Source organism: Nannobrachium achirus (genome assembly GCF_963921795.1).
Source record: "Nannobrachium achirus genome assembly, chromosome: 6".
NCBI lineage: Eukaryota > Metazoa > Chordata > Actinopteri > Myctophiformes > Myctophidae > Nannobrachium > Nannobrachium achirus.
The window spans coordinates 9,219,611-9,232,251 of record NC_137815.1 but is presented as its reverse complement, the minus strand read 5'-3'; the positions used below and the strand labels follow the sequence as shown (position 1 = coordinate 9,232,251).

Below are 12,641 nucleotides of genomic sequence, written 5' to 3'. Positions count from 1 at the left end.
AAGTCCCTGTAAAACACTAATAATATGTATGTGAGTTGAGTTTGTCTCACTACAGAATAATGTGTTCCAACCGACAAGCCAAATTTGAATGGTGCTGACGAGGACTTGGCACTGGACAACCATCCTGTGTCAAGGGTCATGTCTCATGATGTGTCACCTAAATATAGGATCTGAGACGAATTTCAATGTGAAGATTCAATGTAATGTAAGACAGCACTTTTAAGTACACATTTATTTATCTTTGCAATGGCTTAAAAATAGTATAGTGTACATGTGAGTTAGAACCAGAATAACTGACAATAACAAGTGATTGACGAAGTAATGAATATGAGAAACATCATTCTTTTGTTGCCACCTTTATTGAATACAATGGGTCATATTTTATGACTTTTTGAATACAACGGGTCATATTTCATGACTCTTTGCGGTGACTTGAATTGCAGAACCTATTCAGCAGCTTCTTTTCCCTGTAAAGATAGGAATATACAATTAGATAGTCTTCAGTTAAATGTTATAATTAATAATTAAGATAATCATCATTAATGAACCTTCATATCGAACAGGTATTTACCTTGGAGTCGCGACTCTTAGCTCTCATCTTGTTGACCTGGGATTCAGCGATGTCAGCGCGCTCCTCAGCCTCCTCTAGTTCATGCTGAACCTTTCTGCACTTGGACAGGTGAGCGTTGGCTGCCTCCTCCTACAATGTGATAGAGAGCAGCAAGATTTGTGAACTCAAGTGGATGGCAGTGTTCAAAAAATATATATACAATGGTGAACAATATAGTTATAGTTATCTTTATAGTTATCGTGCCTGGTGAGAATAGCACTTCCTCTAGTATAGACCTACTGCACACGGGTGGGTGACGTGACGTAACGTTTTCGCTGTCCTCGGTGTCAAACATGTATAAATAAAAAATATATTTGTCAAAAACCTTCTGAATATTGTGCAGGACATTAAGCTTTATGTGAACTTACTCAAGATTAAAACATTTCATTCCTCATTTCTTCAGAATCTTCAACCAAACATGGCAAAACTCATATGGTGTGACTGTCCTGACCTTGTTTCTCAAAGTGGGAACTTGAATAAAACTAAGAAAAAGAATTGCTAAAAATCATTTGAAAATGAATTTAGGCTAAAAAAAAATGTCTATTTTGAGCCTATATCTTTTCAAAGTCAAAGCATAATGTTTTCAGTCATTTCTGATCAAAAACATTTTGTCCCCCAACCCAAAATCATTTGGTGTGACACTAGTTTGGAAAAATTAAACAGGCAATTATTTGGACACCTATTGGCTAGAGAGGTCCTTCTTCTGTAAGGCTATTCAGCACTCCCAGCACAACTGCAAGACAGGTGTCTGAGGTGAGTTATGATTTTAACATTTTCATGAAATGCCATCTTGTTGAAACGTTGACAAACTCACCATTCTGGATGTCTTTTGGTGTGACACCTTTTCTTTAAAAAAAGCTTAAGTTATTTGAAGTTTTGGTCATATTTCCATGTAGATCTAGGCTGCTTTGTTATAGCTAGCATGCTGTTAGCCTGCTAATGTGTACATAGTAGCCTCAAGGTAAACCTAAATGGAGAAAACAGTAATATGGTGTGACACTTAATCATATGGTGTGACATGTCTGCTTGTCACACCATATGACTTGACTGTCACACCATATGATTTATACTGTATTTAACTACAGATATAACAACAAATAACAAAGTTCCATGTTTCTTTTGTACATTTAAACATTTGTTTTAAACATTTTTACATAAAATGTAATTTAGCTTCATTCAGTGATACTTCAAATTCATCAGACAGAGCAGAAACCCCTTCACAGAAACCTTAACATATTGTTTCAATCTAAACAATATTTTCTCTTTGTCTTAAACTATACATTGCATTTTCTTTTGTCAGCTGGAAAATGACAAGTGCTGAGAGAACGAGAAAGTACAGGGAGAAACTAAACAATGACCCAGCAAGGAGAGAGGAGCCAAAGGGGCGAGACTGCATTTTCTACGAAGAGCAGGAGGTTGTCTGTGGCATAGCAGAACCGCAACAAGGCAGCCGGTTTGCTACCCTCACCAAATACGACTGGCTGATGTACAATACAGTCTAAATGTATAATCTAATCTGATCTAATACTTTTGTACTTTCACTCACTGGACTGGACAGTGGACAGTGTTAAGGTAGGACCCGAGACAAAACTAGCGAAAATAGCTGATCTACAAGCTCTCAACACGTTGTGCTGCGAGAGCTTGTAGATCAGCTATTTTCGGAGTTGCGCAACCCAGCACTCTTTAGCTAGTGGAGATGTGGTGTAATGTCATGATTCCTAATTACATTTGTTCAACACAAAATGCTGTGTTCAAGTTCAGGAGACTTCGGAAAAAAGCAATTTACCTGAATGCTGAGTTCTGTTTCCACTAATTGGTGTTAATAAAATGTTGCCTTCAATGCCTTGGCTCCAAGTGTGGCTATGCGCCTTATTGTCCCTTTAGGATCCTTCTGCCGTGGGCCGGCAGAAGACTTAGGTGTGCGTAGCATTCCTGTGCACATCCTCATCATCCATCTACTACTACAATTCTTTCTTATCCCATGTTAAAGCCTTACAATAATATCCTGTTCAGAAATATTAAGGCCATGTTATCCTGGGTAATTGTTTAATCAATCAGTAGTTCAGTTCAGTACTCACTAATAGGTAGGTTAAAACACAGTTTGCTTTGACACATGAAGATATGATCATACGGTGTGACACTAAATCATTTGGTGTGACATTCCAAATAGTGAGAAATCATACCTTTATTAATGATTAAACCAAAAAAATGTTTATGGATTACATAGAGAATATTATCAGGAAGAGTCACAAATATTTGTGTAATTTTAGAGAAAGTTTTGACAGAATACATTTAAAATATGTTGTAAGATCATGAACATGGGCCTCACACAGAGTGTCGATTATGAAAAAAATATACAGATATAATTAATTTTCAAAAAACTATAGTGGATCACTGGTTAGTTATGATAAAGGACTTTGATAAAGTGAGTAACTTAAGAAAGATGTACTCCATTTTCATTTTATGAACAATTATTTTCATGTCACACCATATGACGATTTTAGTACAACAAACTGCTGAATAAAGTCTGATTCCAATAAAATATCTAAAAACAAAATGTATTTCCATAAGGTTGAGAGTGAGTAGAACAAAAGTAAATAACTTTTATGCCTGCAATTTAAAGTTTTTTTAAAAACACATTTTTTGGGGCGTCACGTCACTGACCCACATACTGAATAAACAGAGCTGCTGCCTTGGAACACATTTTAAATCTGATGCTTTTTTGTATACTATTTGAAATCGTTTTGAAAACGGTGCTGCCATTTGTCCCAAAGCAACTGCAAAAGATTGTTACCATTTGTTTCAAAAAGCTTTATACCCTGTATAAGTATACATAACAACAATGTGACATAGCTCATCATGCCTAAAGCTACTTTCAATTGAATTGATAGAGATGCTTCAAAGCCTCAAGATTTGAAAAGAGCAACTATGGTCCAAACAAGACAATTTCAGGAAATTGTAAAGTGTGGTTGTGGCTAAAGCGGTAGCCCATGCAACGTGTTCATGAGTGCCTTGGGACCACATGAAAGTTCTCGTTGGAACTGCACAATCATGGCTGTGTTTCTTGTTATTGTTCGGCAGCCTGAGCCAAACATTGCAGGGGAAATCTCGCTTTTTCGAACGCACATCATTTTGACAACGGAGCGTCGGCAGGTACCGCTACTCGCCCCAAGGAGGTTAGGATTAGGGTTTGGTTTGGTTGTTGAAAAGATGACTTGTAGAAATAGCGACACGCTCCCAAAATTGCAGCTTATAGGAAACAGAATGTATTGGTTTCTGCAGTCAATATTGGCATTATATGCTGTTCACATGATTCCTTGAAATGCACACAGCTGTGTGCATGTCATACTGCAGAAGCATGGCAAGCTAGAGATTCCATGTGCCGCTCGTGGAAAGCAGCGCGGTGGACACTGAAAAATGCACTACTGTTGGTGATATTGACTTACATACTTAACTGATTCCTAATAATTCCTATTACTACTTAGTTATTCCATTAGTTAAACTATGACTACAACGCTATGCCCATGGCGACCACAACTAAAGATGTATATTTGTCTTACCGCTTCCTCCGTCTGCCTCTTGTAGCCCTTCACTTTCATCTGCAGCTTGTCCACCAGATCCTGAAGCTTGGCCATGTTCTTCTTGTCCTCTTCAGTCTGTCAGTCAGAGTGAATTCATAACATCAGTTGTTCATGCAATCTATTCATTTTGTCAGAGGGGTGATGGTCATTAAAGTGAACATGATATACAGTACCTGGTATGTCAGCTCCTTCACCCTCCTCTCGTATTTGCGGACACCTTTGATAGCATCTCCTCCACTTCTCTGTGCATTTTCAACCTCTGCCTCCAGTTCACGCACCTTTACAATTGAATAACACATTATTATTAAATGATTTCATCTTATTTCATTGACTATATGCTGTGTTGAAGTGAAGTACATCTTACCCTGCCCTCCAGTTTCTGGAGCTGCTTCTTGCCTCCCTTCATGGCCAGGTTCTCAGCCTCGTCCAGACGGTGCTGCAGGTCCTTAACAGAGACCTCCAGGTTCTTCTTCATCCTCTCCAGGTGAGAACTGGTGTCCTGTTCCTTCTTCAGCTCCTCGGCCATCATAGCAGCCTGGAAAGTAGTTTTTGTGTAAGATCAAATATACTTTGTCGTCCCGCAAGGAACAGAAATGATGTCGCTGCATCACACACGCCGTGGAGATCATCTTAACTTACATCAGATGGCCTTCTTGGCCTTCTCCTCAGCATTCCTTGCTTCTGAAACGCTGTCGTCCACTTCGCCTTGGACCTGGATCAGGTCAGACTCAAGCTTCTTCTTGGTGTTCAAAAGGCTTGTGTTCTAAAACAGGGATTCAGTTTAGGAATGCAAGTATGCATGTCACATAAATAATGCCATTCGACACGACTAACGTCATGATTATCTCAGGCATGTGCGAGTTAGAGGTAGACAGAACAATGTTCAGGATAATGGAGTTAAATATGTTGAGAGTTTTTTCCATGGACTTACCTGGGAGTGCAGCAGGCCAGCGCGCTCAGTGGCATCCACCAGTTCCTGCTCAGCCGCTTTGCGGCCTCTCTCTGTCTGTTCCAGAGCCAATCTCAGCTCCTCAATCTCAGACACCATGAGGCCGTTCCTACGCTCCACCATGGCACCCTGTTCCTTCACGTCCTCCTGTCCTCGGACAGCATCATCAAGGTGCAGTTGGGCATCCTAAAATCACATTCGAGGTGGTCGCGTTAAAGAGAAACATCAGAACATGACTGTAATTCAGAGCAGTTCCATTGTTTGAATATGAGTATTGTCTACTGTTTAACTACTATGTTTTTTGCACCTTGAGCTGTCCCTGGACGTTCCTCAGCTGCTTCTGGGCCTCAGCAGCCTGGCGGTTGGCGTGGCTCAGCTGAACCTCCATCTCGTTCAGGTCTCCCTCCATCTTCTTCTTGATCCTCAGGGCATCGTTCCTGCTCCTGACCTCAGAGTCCAGAGTGCTCTGCATGGAGTCAATCACCCTCTGGCTGTTCCTCTTGATCTGCTCCATCTCCTCGTCCTTCTCCGCCAGCTTCCTGTCAACCTCACCCTTGATCTGGTTGAGCTCCAGCTGGACACGAAGAATCTTGGACTCCTCGTGCTCCAGAGTACCCTAAATGTAATACAGGAGCAAATGGTTGTAGGACCTTTTAATGTAACATCCATCATATACTGCTACACTGTTTGAATATAAAATGTATTGAAATCAATCTAAGATATAGACATCTAGTTTTACCTCAGCTTCCTCCAGGGCTGTCTGGATCTCTGACTTCTCTGTCTCCACCTGTTTCTTGGATTTCTCCAGCTCGTGGATGCTCTTTCCAGTCTCACCGATCTGTTCACTCAGGTCTGAGATCTCCTCTGCAGTTGATTGAAAATAATGAATGAGGATCTTTCCAACAAGCAACTGTTTTGTATTTGCATTTGAATAAAGTTGCAGCCTGATCCGCAATCGATCTTGAACATTTAATGTTTTCTTTTCTTTTCTTTTTTTCTCTCTTTTTTAATGTTATTAAAAGAAGGATGTACTCTAGAGAAGACTTACGTTGCAGGTTCTTGTTCTCACGCTTCATGGTCTCCAGTTGGTCCAGAGACTCCTCGTAGGAGTTCTTCATCTTGAACAACTCAGTGCTGAGAGAACGAGCCTCTTTCTGAGCTCCCTCCAGTTCGGCCTGACCCTCTTCAAACTTCTGCTTCCAATCTGCCAGGACCTGCGCAGCATTTGTAATGAAATGTGTCATTTATAGGCATGTCACGATTTATGAAAGAGAATCGGATTGCGAGTCGAGTGATTCGTGGCATACCTAGTTTGCCCCACTTTAAGGCTATGCACAGCATTTGTAATAGAATGCGTAATTTACCCCACTTTAACAAGGACAACATTTTTTTGTTTTAAAATAATGTATGTCGACGCACCTTATCGAAGTTCCTCTGTTTCTTGTCGAGGTTGGCGGCCAAACCGTTGGCCCTCTCCACATCAATCATGAGGTCTTCCACTTCACCCTGGAGTCTCTGCTTGGTCTTCTCCAGAGAGGCACACTTGGAATTCACAGCCTCGATTTGCTCCTCGGCCTCCTGAAGACGCTGGGCGAGCTTCTTCCTGTTGAATGGAATCAAGTTATCATGAGCAATATTTTTTATGGTGAGCGGTACCTGATGATTGTAAAAACACTGATGTCTTACTTAGCTTCCTCCAGCTCCTCAGTGCGTTGGACAGCATCAGTCTCATACTTGGCCCTCCACTGAGACACCTCACCGTTGGCCTTGGACATTCCTCTCTGGAGTTCTGCCTTAGCTTCCTGTTCCTCCTCAAACTGCTCCCTAAGGAGGTCACAGTCATGGCGAGCTGATTGCACAGCGTGGGCAAGGGCATTCTTTGCCTGTCAAAAGAAACATGACAAAATAATGTCAGCTGGATACAATTATAGGAAGATGTTATTAGGCCTATTCGTAAGAAAAAGTGAAGAAACGCCTGTTCCTTACCTTAACCTCCTCTTCAACGTGTCTCTTCAACTCCTCAATCTGTTGGACGAAGGCCTGCTTGCCTCTGGTGAGCTGAGAGACCAGAGCTTCTTTCTCCTCAAGTTGACGACCAAACTCACCTAGTGAGACGTTTTAACATTAGTTTCAAACATTTACATAATCTTTGTTGAATACATATTCCCTAAATTCCTGGGATAACTGCCGATAAAAGCAGTATCTCTATTTATGGAATTTCCTCAAGTACCATTGAAAACCCATGTAGGCTAGTAGACTTTTCAGTGAACATTTACCATTTTCAGTCAACAGTCTCGCTTTCTGTGCTCCAATGTCATTTAACTGGCGAACGTTCTCATCACTCTTGCCCTTGATTTCACTGAGTTGGTCCTCAAGGGTGCGACACATCTTCTCAAGATTTCCCTGTTGATTAATATTGGACATAAAATTCAATCACTGAAGTAACCTACAATGTATACCCTAATATTCTCTTTCCAAATGGTTAATTGAACAAGTATTTTGACAACAATTACACATAAGCATTCTCTTCTACCTTTGCCTTAGCGACAGCCTCCATGTTGCTGGACAGGTCATCGATCTCCATCTTGTACTCGCTTTTCTCCTTCTCAAGTTTCTGCTTGACTCTCTGGAGGTTGTCGATCTGCTCGCCCAGTTCAGCCACGCTGTCTGCCTGCTTCTTACGGAGAGCGGAGGCGGTGGCCTCGTGCTGCAGGGTGGACTCCTCAAGGTCACGACGCAGCTTCTGGAACTCGGCCTCACGCTTCTTGTTCATCTCGATCTGAGCGGCGGTGGCTCCGCCGGCCTCCTCCAGCCTCTCGCTGATCTCCTCCAGTTCCCTGGAGAGGTCGGCTCTCTGCTTCTCCACCTTGGCACGAGCGGCGCGCTCAGCCTCGATCTCCTCCTCCAGCTCTTCAATGCGAGCCTTTCAAATGAATGATGTTAGATTAACATCTGAAAATAAAAATTCACCCTTACTTATTGTTATTGATTAATTACAGTGGGAAAATACCTGGAGTTCTTTGATCTTCTTTTGCAGCTGGGCGCCCAGAGACTGCTCATCCTCAATCTTACTCAGAAGCTGGGCAATTTCAAAGTCCTTCCTGTGGAATACAGGAATATACGTCATATTTTAGTGGTAGTTCGTCTCCATGGCAATTCATATAGTTGATATAATTGCAACCATAGGTTGTGTCAGTCCGTCCGTCCGTCCGTAATTGTGGTCCACATTACTTCTTTGTCTTCTCGTCATTCTGCTGCTTGTCATTCTCCAGGTCCATTATGGATTCCTGGGCCAGTTTCAGATCACCCTCCAGCTTTCTCTTGGCTCTCTCCAGGTCCATGCGGAGCTTCTTCTCTTGCTCCAGAGAACCCTCCAGCTGCACAACGATAGACGATTTGCACATCATCATTCAGTGAAACAATAAACATAATGTATTTAAAACACATGCTTGACGTTGGTAAAACTCACATCGTCAACTTGCTGCTCCAGCTTGGTCTTGGCCTTGGTCAGAGTGTTGACTTTGTCTTCCTCTGCCTGCAGGTCATCCAGGGTCTGCTGGTGGGCCTCTTGGAGGGCCTTCTTCTCCTTGGTCAGCTTAGCAAGACCTTCATCCTGAGAGGCCATCTCCTCGGTCAGGTTCTTCACCTAATTAACATGAAGGAATAGATCATTATAGTTCTATAACTTGATAAGACGGCTAGAGTGTATAATCATGAATGGATCATTGTTGCTCCATAACTTTACAGCTAGAGAGTATAATGTTGAACCTTGTTTTCAGTGGCGTGTTTCTCCTTCTCCACTTTGGCCAAGGTGAGCTCCAGGTCATCGATGTCCTTCTTGAGCTCGGAGCATTCGTCCTCCAGCTTCCTCTTCTTGGCGGTCAGCTCAGCGTTCATTTCCTCCTCGTCCTCCAGTCTCTCGGTCGTCTCTTTGAGCTTTGCCTCCAACTGGATCTTACTTTTAATAAGACCCTCACATCTCTCCTCAGCATCGTTCAGAGCCTCGTCACCCTGGTTGTCAATGGAAAAGATAAGTGAGGAAACATGTCAGCGTTTGTTCTGGGTAGAGATTAATGACATTTGTTTTGCCGCTGCCTCCTTGGCGACAGTGACAGACTGAACAAGTTGGTGAAAAAGGCAGGCTCTATCATTGTTAGAGCTGGGACAGTACGGAGGCGGTGGCGGAGGTGAGGACAAGGAAGAAGATGGGGGCCATCCACCTCCTCCAGATGGATATACTATAGTAGTTGAGGCTATCAACAACCTCCAAAAGAATATACTAGTGTGTGGATTTGGCATGGTCGAACCACCGTTCGACCATCCAGGCATTCTCTGCCATGGTCTACTACACATCTACATTAGTTTAAGGTAGTTTGATAATACAATATGACTTTTTAACAACATTTCCTGTTCAAGTGTAACTACTTACTGATGCCGCTGCGGTTGCAAGGTTATTTTTCTCTTGCGTTACAGCGACCAGCTTCTCCTCCAGGCTCTTCTTGGAGGCCTGGGCAGCGGCCAGGTCAGTCTTCATCTTCTCATAGTTCTCCTTCATGTTCTGCAGTTCCTTCTCCGTCTCAGCGCTCTGCAGGAGAGGCTTGATCTTGTAGTAGACCTTCATCCATGGCCAATGTTTCACATTGACAAATGAGCGCAGGTTGAACTGGATGGTGTAAATGGCCTCTCTGTGGAAAACAGTTAGTGTCATTAACTGTTCTGCTGCCCTTGACGATCCTCACCGTCATTAAAACCGGTTACTACACAACGCCATTGACAGCGCTCACCGTCAATCTTACTGTATTTACAGTAAATGTATTAATACTTACAGTATGTAGCTCCGGTCGCGGCCGCATCGGTAATGTCCGCGATTTGTTTAAAACGCACGTTGGGCGTGCACGCGAAGTGAAGCTCCTCCATGTTAAGTCAATGGAGAGGCCCATAAAGAGACTTCATTTACTCCAAATAAGACTTTATATCCCATAGCACAGCTCCAAACAACAACAACAAGACAAGCCTTGCGGCCGCCATGACACACTGTCACATGACACATGTCATGTGACTAGATGACGTAATCGTTGATGTCATTCAGCAGTCCGTGTGTGTACACACATTCCAGGCATGCCTTACACAATAACAGCGTGTGCTAATGGGCGGATCTGCGTGGCGTCAACGAAAAGTTAACCCTTCATACCCTGCAGCACTAATTGTGTTAAGTGTCCCGCGAAGCTAGGCCAATGTGACCCTGGGCGTACAACAAACTTTGAGCGCTTTGTGCCAACATGTAGGCCACGCTTGAGCTTAGATCCTTCCAGGAGCACCGCCCAAAAACTCTAAACCCACATTCTTTTCCCAGCGGATTCCTCGTATCCCGCGCGCCAGTGTAACCACACTTCTAATTATTACTGCTATTATCGCGTCATTATAGTTGTTACTGTTGTCGTTGTTGTTATTGCTGTTGGTATTCTTCTCCATTTAACACATGGGAAGCCAAGGTTTCTAACATTTCTAGCTGTTAATGCTGCCGTCGTTCACTTACGCTTTAATTTTGAAGAGCCTCGGAAGCTTTGTGTGTGTGCACGTGAGTGTCCACTGACTATTGAGGAGGATAATCCATTTGTTTACAAACACTTGCGAAACTAAACTCCAAACCGGGGCCGACCATCGCGGTAAAGTGTCACTGTGAAAACAATCAGATTTCTGCTTCCCTGGCGTTCTTTGCACCTTATTCATAGATAAAGCCCTTTTTATGTTTCAGTAGAGAATAGAAATCAATGCAGCCTAGACGCGCCATTTTGTCTCTCTGCCAGCTACGTTATGACGTATGGACACATACGTATGAACACAGGATGCATGCAGCTCCATGTAACCAAGTTAACCCTTTGTGTTGTTCCTGAACGAGACAACTCCTTTTGGCACAGCGACCTCAAGTGGCCGTATCTCGTTACTGAACGAGTTTGGTATACAAATTGTTAAGGGGATTTTTTTTACCTTGCCACCATCACCAAAAGCTTGCTTGGCAATGTTTGCTATTTTATTGACGCTTTACATTTGTTTTATTGAGCAATGGCAATGTTTACTTACAAATTGTACTCAATATTGAATTGATGTTTTCAAAGTACCTCCTTGCCATCATCTTGACAAACTCCTTCCTCATGACGTAACCTCTTGCAAGAGCCTGAGTCATGGTGACCAGAGCAGCCAGCTTCTCATCTCGCATCTCCTCCAGGACACCCAGCAGACCAGCTTTGAAGAACACCTGAATGCAATGTCACAAACACTGTAACTAAACAAACTGAGGAACACCTGAATGCAATGTCACAAACACTGTAACTAAACATCCTGAAGAACACCTGAATGCAATGTTACAAACACTGTAACTAAACATCCTGAAGAACACCTGAATGCAATGTCACAAACACTGTAACTAAACATCCTGAAGAACACCTGATTGCAATGTCACAAACACTGTAACTAAACATCCTGACGAACACCTGAATGCAATGTCAACAAACACTGTAACTAAACATCCTGAAGAATACCTGAATGCAATGTCACAAACACTGTAACTAAACAACCTGAAGAACACCTGAATGCAATGTCACAAACACTGTAACTAAACAACCTGAAGAACACCTGAATGCAATGTCACAAACACTGTAACTAAACAACCTGAAGAACACCTGAATGCAATGTCACAAACACTGTAACTAAACAACCGTAAAATCTACTTTTAGTCCTCTCTGGATAATGTTAAACCAGATTGGGAGTGTGTTTACCTTGGTATGTCCAAACTTGTACTCATCTTGAGGTACGTCAATGGAGCCAAGCAGCTTCTCAGAGGCTTTCTTGTTGTCCATAAACGCGCCATCGGGGCATGCGCTGGCATTCAGTACTTTGTACCTGATTTGTAAAAGTTCATGGTCATTTTCCGCTGACGTTCAGTACTCTGTACCCGTTTTGTAAAAGTGGGTAATTTTGCATGAATATGAATGGAACTAAAAAAGTAAGGAATAATAAATACCTCTGCTTGAAGTCAGCATAAGGGATTCTGCTAGGGAAGCCCTTTCTGCAGATCCTGATGCCCTCCAGCACACCGTTACACCTCAGCTGGTGGATGACCAGGAAGTTCTCCATCAGCCCTGTAAACATGTTGCTTCATTATTACCAGTAAGACTCCCTAGTCGCTTATCTCCACAAATAGGCAAAAAAAAAGTCTTTCCAAAATCGTCCTGATGGTGGCGCTAGATGGGACAGATGCGTTTTGATTACATGACTGTAGAGATACTGTGCGATTTGCGTGATTTTAGGGCAAAAATTGTAGGAGCAGTGTCCAAAAATGTGTTTTAAAAAATCAGCCTGAAGGTGGTGCTAAATGGGACAGATCCATGTTGATGAGATGAGTGTAGACGTACTGTTTACCGATTTGCGTGATTTTAGGGCAAAATCTGTAGGAGCAGTGTCCAAAAATGTGTTTGAAAAAATCGGCCTGATGGTGGCGCTA

General features: G+C 42.6%; 1 pseudogene across 1 annotated transcript in view; it reads right to left on the bottom strand.

Annotated features, from left to right (window-relative positions):
• Positions 1-446: 446 nt before the first annotated feature.
• Positions 447-12,641, bottom strand: part of LOC308287828 (myosin heavy chain, fast skeletal muscle-like) — a 32,852-nt pseudogene continuing 20,657 nt past the window's right edge. Inside the window, exons 17-39 of the transcript in view lie at positions 12,162-12,279; positions 11,917-12,040; positions 11,260-11,396; positions 9,570-9,825; positions 8,909-9,151; positions 8,610-8,786; positions 8,372-8,517; positions 8,151-8,241; positions 7,674-8,063; positions 7,417-7,543; positions 7,127-7,245; positions 6,827-7,023; positions 6,560-6,743; positions 6,189-6,354; positions 5,880-6,004; positions 5,448-5,756; positions 5,123-5,326; positions 4,831-4,954; positions 4,556-4,726; positions 4,365-4,469; positions 4,171-4,266; positions 572-700; positions 447-467 (exon numbers count right to left, since the gene is read on the bottom strand). The product of the transcript in view is annotated as a myosin heavy chain, fast skeletal muscle-like (transcript). The remainder of the gene's footprint in view (positions 468-571; positions 701-4,170; positions 4,267-4,364; positions 4,470-4,555; positions 4,727-4,830; positions 4,955-5,122; positions 5,327-5,447; positions 5,757-5,879; positions 6,005-6,188; positions 6,355-6,559; positions 6,744-6,826; positions 7,024-7,126; positions 7,246-7,416; positions 7,544-7,673; positions 8,064-8,150; positions 8,242-8,371; positions 8,518-8,609; positions 8,787-8,908; positions 9,152-9,569; positions 9,826-11,259; positions 11,397-11,916; positions 12,041-12,161; positions 12,280-12,641) is intronic.